Genomic DNA, 7,661 nt, shown 5'->3' on the forward strand with positions numbered 1-7,661 from the left:
GTCTGATTGAGGCAGGGCGAAGCCAAGGCTGACTGTGTCTTCTGCAGCCCAGTTCCACCGGGGCTTCAGCAGTCTGCCTTAAATGCCCTGAGAGTCAAGCCTGAACATCAAGGTCATTGTTTCCTCCCTCCTCCAACCTTATCAGCAAAAGGTCACCTAAAAAGCTGTCCAGGACCCAGGGCCCTTTGCCCACTGCCCAACCAGTCCACCAGCTGTCCTGTATTAAACCCCTCTTGTGCTGCTGTCTACTTTACAAGAGGGATACCATGGGGAGTCCTTAACCTAAGAATTCAGGAAATTAGCTTCACTTTAAGATGCTCTCTCTTCAGCCAACTTTTTGTAAACCCCTCTCTGCCTCTAATTAAGGTGGTTTTTTAATTAAGGTCATCTCCCAGTCCCTCTATAAGTGAAGGTGTCTGTTTTTGCAATTTTTCTCCTCACCTGTTCTAAAAGTTTGCACAATAGTCTCTCTTTCTCTAGAATCCCCTTATGTTGTAGAAAATTTACATTCTACCCAAAGAATCGGAGTTCTAGCCCGTGATACAGTGCTTTTCACCTAAGGCCTGAAAGCAGGAAAGAGACTAGAAGTGAGCTGGACAGCTCCTTGGGAGAGGAATCTTCCACTCAGGAAAAGCAAGAGACAAACACAAGAAGGGGAACACGTTGGCTCACAGGGAAAGCTTCCTGGAATAAGAGGGGGAAATTGTTCAATGACTTGCATAGAGGCAACCTCCCTCCAACATAGAGAAAGCCCCACAAGTGTGTGCACAAGCACATGCAAGTGTGTATATAGTGCACTCTCATGTGTGCAAAGCATGAACTTGTAAATACGGCCTACTCAAATGATGCTATTAGAAGCCCCTCACATATGGCCCCTTGATAATTGTGCTTCCACACACTTGCACACACTATTGCACAACATCCACTTCCAGCTCGCCCTCGGTAAGGGAAACCACAGTTTCCTAATCCTTGATACCTACAATGTACCTGGTGCTACCTATAATTTCTTCTTCCCCCATTGCCACCTGATTTGCCTGGGGGCTAATGGGTTGACTTCATGTGCTTGAGACAACCTACTCTCAGCTCCACCTCTCTGTCCTCACTCCTGGCTCTAGCTATTCAGCTATAGCCATTTGCACATGTTAATGTCTTATTTGTGTCTGTTCTTAGGCCTTTTAAATATGTATGTGTGTCCTAAATACTGGCCTGTGGCAGAAACCACATTTCTCAAATTAGGCCAGAATGCCTGGGGCTCCCCGGGTTTCAGATTGTTTGTCTTCCACCAGACTTGAGACACCTGGTGATGGTATGTCTGTCAACCCACTTAAGGTGGAAGCTGCTTGAATGCTGAGGCCTTCACTCCTGTTTCACTAGGGCCCTCTGTCTGGCCCAGTTCTCAGTTTAGCAAACGGGGGATGCTCCCCAGGAGGCATGAGACTATCAGATGTCAACTAAATTATGAGTCCTCTTCCTCCAATTACTGGTATACTTTCCAGTCCTCTCTGCAGCCAGTACACCTAGGACAGTTCTCACAAAGACCCAGCCATAGCAATGCTCCATAACCAGGTCTAAAAGCACAGGGCTAAATGACCATCTGTCTACAAAGGTCTTATTTCAGAAGCATCAGGGAGAATGCTTGCATGCTCCTAAATTGTGCCCACCTGCTGGTTGATGCCTGTTTTCTCTTCCTTAGCTGGGAATAAGACACAGGAGGGCAAATCTCCCTTGGAAAATGGCACATGGACATTGTTTTTCCACCTTTAACAAGTCAGTATCTGATTCTGGAGCCACTCTGAGGGAGGGGATAAATGAAGAGCTGCAATGGTCTAATCTTGGTGATGGCTTAAGGAAATGGCCAGTAGGGGAGGAAAGCTGACAAGCAGATGGGAGAGCCAACCTGACTCCCACACTATGTCTGTGTTAGTCAGCATTTTCCAGAGAAGTTGAACCAACAGGAAATAGATAGATAGATAGAAAGAAATTTAATGTGAGAATTAGCTTACATGATTATGGAAGCTGAGAGGTCCCATGAAGTGTCATTTGCAAGGTGGAGAACTAAAGCCAATGGTGTAATTCAGCTTGAATCCAAAGGACTGAAAACCAGGGTCATCAATGGGGTAACTCCCAGTCTGAGGCTGAAGGCCTGAGAAACTGAGGGACCAATGGTGTAAGTCTCAAAGCTTAAAGGCCCAAGAACTTGGAGTTCTGATATCCAAAGGCAGGTAGGACCAGTGGATGGTATAATGGTTACATGCTGGAATCTCATGTGGTTGACCAGGATTCAAGTCCTAAACCTGGCTATTTAAAACTTACACTGGGCATGTGTGCATGTGTGTACAAAATCCTGAGAGGAGATTGGAAGGAAAGGGATTGCGGCATGGCCATTCTCTTGATGGGTAATTTCTTGCTTTCTGTGTCTCTGTGTTTCTCTGTCTCTTCTGCAAGCCCTCGCGCTTACAGCAAAAATCTCTCTCTCTCAAAAAAAAAAAAAAAAAAGATATATAAAGGCAAGAAAAGCTGGATGTCCCAGCTCAGATAGAGAGAGCAAATTTCCTTTCCTCTACCTTTTTGTTCTAACCCATCCTCAATGAACTAAACAATGCTTGCCCACATTACTGAGGGTGGATCTTCTTTACTTAGTCCACTTCTTCAAATGCTAATTCTTCCAGAAATACTCTCACAGACACATCCAGAAATTAAATTTTACTAAGTATCTGGTCATCCCTTAGCCCACTCATGGGCTAAAATCAACCATTTCAATTTTCTAACTACCCTGGTTTTTCCACTATTCTCATTGCTAAATCTTCTCTTCTCACCATCTTCTCTCCCTATCACCCATTCAAAGTATAATAAAGAATATCTAGAAGACACAACTGCACTCTCCACCTCTTATTAATTGAATCAGGATCTCAAGAAAGGTGGGATATCAGTATTTTTAAAAACTTACTGGTGGTGGGGCCAGCAGGTGGTATGGTGGTGAAGGTGCCAGACACCCACATGGCCAACCGTGGTTCAAGTACCAGACCTAGCAACTTGCTTTCTCACTCCTCTCCACCCCGTCTCTCTCTGGTAAACACACATGCCCTAGAGCAAATTTTAAGAAATCGTAATCATAAATAAAATTAAATAAATAATTCTTTAAAAAAAAAAACTTTCTGATCATTATAATGAGCAGCCAAATTGAAAAACCAATGGATAAGACATGGTCCTGAGAGTCTCTTTTATAATAGATTGATTTCCAATGTCTATATATTAGATTTCTAGTATCTATGTTTTGTAGCCAAGAGCTAACCCCTCTGTACATAGAGAGATCAAAGCAATTTCTGTTTGCAGAAGCTTCTCTAAATTTACCCCTTCTTAGACGCTAAATTGTGTCCCCACATGATGGACTTGTATAAGGCCTACTGTCTACCAAAGCTGCCTGCTTGAAAGTATTGGCCATTATTTCCTTTCTTTTGCCAAAAACCCCCACCAAATAAACAGGGAGTGTTTTCCAGCTTGGGCTTCTGCTGAACAGTCTTGGACAAGCATGCCTAAGTTTTTCCAATTACACTCAAAGGGAGGCCAATTGATTTGTACAAATAAATACCATAAGCATGAAGTGTTTAAAAAGCAAAGAGGGATAGAGGGACTTTGGGTCAGTCTCCCACTGTAAGTAGATCGTGTTTTCCAACTCATCCCTCAAATGACCTAAAAAGTCATGTGGGTTTAGTGTTATATTTTCTGGGGAGAATTTCCCCCTAAGAATGCAATCTCCAAACTCATTGCTTTGCATAAACAGAAATGAAGTGTGAAAGATAAAAATGTTCTAAACAGGAGATACAATTACTGTAGTTTTTTTCCTACAGGAAAAGAAAATATCACTCTGCTATAATTTTTTCTTTGCTTCCCTCCCTCATTCTCTCCTCCTCTTTTACCCACTGTTTAATGAGCCCCAGAATTTTTCTCCAACATCTAACACAACCTTGGAAATAAACACTGGCTCCAGTGGTATGGTCTGAAAAAAGAGGGTGGTCCTAAATAAAATGTATAGAGCATATAGGAATAGAGCGTAAGGGAATACAGAGAGCACTGGTTACGTCTAGACAGTTTGGGCTCTTTCCAATTCATTATTCAGGTGGTTCTCACTTTAAGCAAAGCATTCTTTTTTTTTAATTAAAGAATTATTTTATTTAACTTTATTTGTTTATTTATTTATTTTAATTTGAGTAGAGAGGAACAGAGAGAGAGAGAAGAAAAGTGAGAAAACAAGCCACCAGGTCCGGTACTCAAACGGTGGTCGGCCATGTGGGAGTCCAGCATCTTTAACCACCATACCACCTGCCGGCCCCAAGCAAAGCATTCTTGAAACTGATGTTTGACCTTGCCCTAGAATTTTTGAGCAACTCAGACCCTAGAAAGGGAGTATTTCAAGGGTTTATTGACAATATCCTGGCTCTCAGCACTGTTAACTTTAGTTAGTGTGAACCAACTCTTGAGCCCAGAAAACACTTATCTGATTCTGGCCACTGCCTTCTTGGCCCTATTCATGAATCCTTGTCTGGATCACCAGTATAGTACCCAGACACTATAGGATGTGGTTCACTCTCCTCTAGACTCCAGTGACCACCCCGAGAGACATCCCTGCACCTAGCTACCCCATGTTTGCTTGCTGGGTATGCCTAAGTCAGCGGACTGCTAGGTTTCTCAGTTTCATTCTACCCACCATTAGGGCCCTGCTCTGAAGGGGAGCAGCAGAATGAAGCTATAAAGAGCATAAAAATTCCTGTCAACTAGTCTGGGCTAGAGTCCTGGTAGCATTTGCCACTGAGTTACCTAGAAATGTCCTTCTTTGCTCTGATTCAACTCCTTCATCTGTAAAAGAAAGATAAATATTACCTGTGTCACAGGTTGGCTGTTAGCAACCAGGTAACACGTGTAAAGTGCTGAGAGTTGTGTGATACATGAAGCTTTGGGGAACCATTTCCTCCCCACAGGCAGTTCTCCTTAGGCTGCTTTCCCACGCCTGTGGCTGTGCAGCTACGTCCACTGGGTTCCAAGTTTCCAGTCTAAGTGAACTGAAATCCCCCAGGGTCTATTCCATGTGACTGGGCCAGTCTAACTCTAGAGCCTGCTTCCCCACAAGACCCAGCCACAGCATCACCTAAGATACTATAAATTAAACAGCAAAGAACACAAAACGTCTCATCCGAGAAGCATTTATTTAATACTTACTATGGGGGTATACCATGAGTAACTCATATTCTCTATTCTTCTCCAGGAGCTCAGACTATAATACATTTATAGAATGTCTCAAAAATCACCATGGAACATAACAAAATGAATCTTGCTTTTCCCTGAAATGTGGCCACAGCATGCAGTTAGCATCATTCCAGAGTCTGATGTCTGTGGCTTTCGGGGATGAGTTTTCTGGGTCAGATGAGATGAGGAGAACTGGGTCACCCATCCTGCCATCCCGTTCTGACATTCTCTGGGGTGTGGGGCAATGGATCTTCAGGGAAGGGACCCTTCAGGAGAATCCCTTTGGCAGTTTTCCGGTTGTTAGATATGAGTCTTGGCTGCCACCAGGAGATTATAATTATAATGGCTATCTTGGGAGACAGAATCTGGTTATAAAATTAGAAAACTAGTCAAGTTGGTAGTCCCTTCCCCTTCTCTGAGTCATTCTACCACTGTTTTAACCACTCAAGCCTCAGGAGTCCACTGTGTTTACTTGTGTCTGTGCTTGTTTCCATCCTTCCTATCAGGAATAAAAGGTGTAGCAGTGGGCATAGCCACTCTGTGGAGAAGGGATCTGAATGTTTTCTGTGCTGGGGCCTTCGGCCAGCACCAGCTGAGTGCTGCCTGGGGTCCCAGAGTGAGGAGTTGTACCTAAGCCAGACTTCGGAGTGCTCACTGGTGGGATGGATGCCTTAGGAGCAGAATAAGAATGCACACAGAGGTGGAGGCTGCAGACCCTTACAGGACTACCTGCTTAGTGCAATAATCATGTCTCCTATGGATGCCTGGGAGCCCAGAGGCAGAGTGGGGGAAGCTCTGGAAATCTTTCCAGGAAAAAACAAATGTATAAATTAGACTCAAAGAGGGTCCCAAAGAGGGAGATATTTAACTCAGATGATATAATGTCTAAACCAAGCAAGAAAAATACCTCAGGCAGACTTTCAGACAGCCAAGACAGAAGGATAGGGAGAAGCACTAACAGAGAGACCTTAAGTGCCAAGCATTGCCACCATGTGACCACATTTAAGGTGGTTGAACACGTTACATAATAAACTGATTGAAAAACCAGGACCCCAGTTAATAGGTGCCCTTTATGAAGCTGGTTCCCTAAGTCTTTGCCTCCAGAGGATTTTCATGAGGGTCACCAAGGGACTTAAGTGGTAGGTGTCCTCTTTTCTCTCCCTTCCCCTCTGGTCCGGGGGCTACCGTCAGGCATGTTTCTTACCTGGATCCACAGGTGTGAGATGGGTCTTCAGGAGCAGCAGAGAGGCCTAAAAGGCTGAGGCTTCTGAGCTCCAATTCCCCTCTCTTCATCTTTTAACATCGTATTAAAATATGTCTGTCCCTAGGAAGACTGTTTATGCAGCATCAGCATCAAAAAGCCATTTTCTCACTTTCCTAATGCTTTTCCTGAGACATACAGTAACTCACAGGAATGGGGACTGAAGCTCTTCCTCCTCCTCTCTGTGAACTTTGAGTCTTCATGGCATTGGCATCAGCACAGAGACCAACAGAAGCACAGGGCTCATTCCAGGCATCCTGAAGCTACTCCCCTTATACATGCACACACACACACACACACACACACACAAACACACATGGAATGCATACACAGACCCACACATGTGCATGCACACACACACACACACACACACGTGCATGCACACACACCACAGACTTTTCTGATGACCTCTTACTTAGACAGTCCCGTCTTTCCCTTTTCCTTCTTTCTCAGCACTTTCATATTTGACTGTCACCCTCGTCATGGTGTTTGACAAGTGTCCCTTTACTGGCTAGGCTCCCCTACAGAGTGTCTCAAGCCCTGCAAGCCTCACACACAGGTTGGCATGAAGATACTCGATGTTAATTGCTTATTTCCTTCACTCTCCTTCTCAAGGAGGTTTTCCGTCTGCATAAACACAGTCCAGTCTCATCACTTCAACCCTCTAAATCCTTGTTGGCATATTATTTAGACAGTGTATCCCTTCCACAAGTTTTCTTACTGTGTCTGATTCCCCTTCAGGGTGATTTCCCCCAGCACCTAGCACTGAGTCAGCACACGACAGGCATTCAGTATATGTGGGATGGCTGAATGAATGAATGAATGAATGAATGTGTCTTCCATGGCAGGCAGGAACCAAGCAAGCAGGGCACCATTTCACTTTGGCTACGACCTGCCTCTAACACACCTATAAAAACTGTGCACAAAGATGCTCATCCTCCTGTTGGCACTTGACAAAGCCATTGGATGTTTTGCTTTGGAGAGATGATGGTATTTAGTCCTCTCCACTTCTTCAAATCTCACCCATCCCTGTCCCAGACCAGTCTCCCATCCAAAGAGACCAGGTCACCATTCTATCTATTCTCAACTTTCCCACTGCCTGCCATTCTGAGCAACCACACCCTCCCACTCTGATTATTACAGTACCAAGTATCCAGGG

Source organism: Tupaia chinensis, unplaced genomic scaffold (assembly GCF_000334495.1).
Source record: "Tupaia chinensis unplaced genomic scaffold, TupChi_1.0 Scaffold139952_1, whole genome shotgun sequence".
NCBI lineage: Eukaryota > Metazoa > Chordata > Mammalia > Scandentia > Tupaiidae > Tupaia > Tupaia belangeri.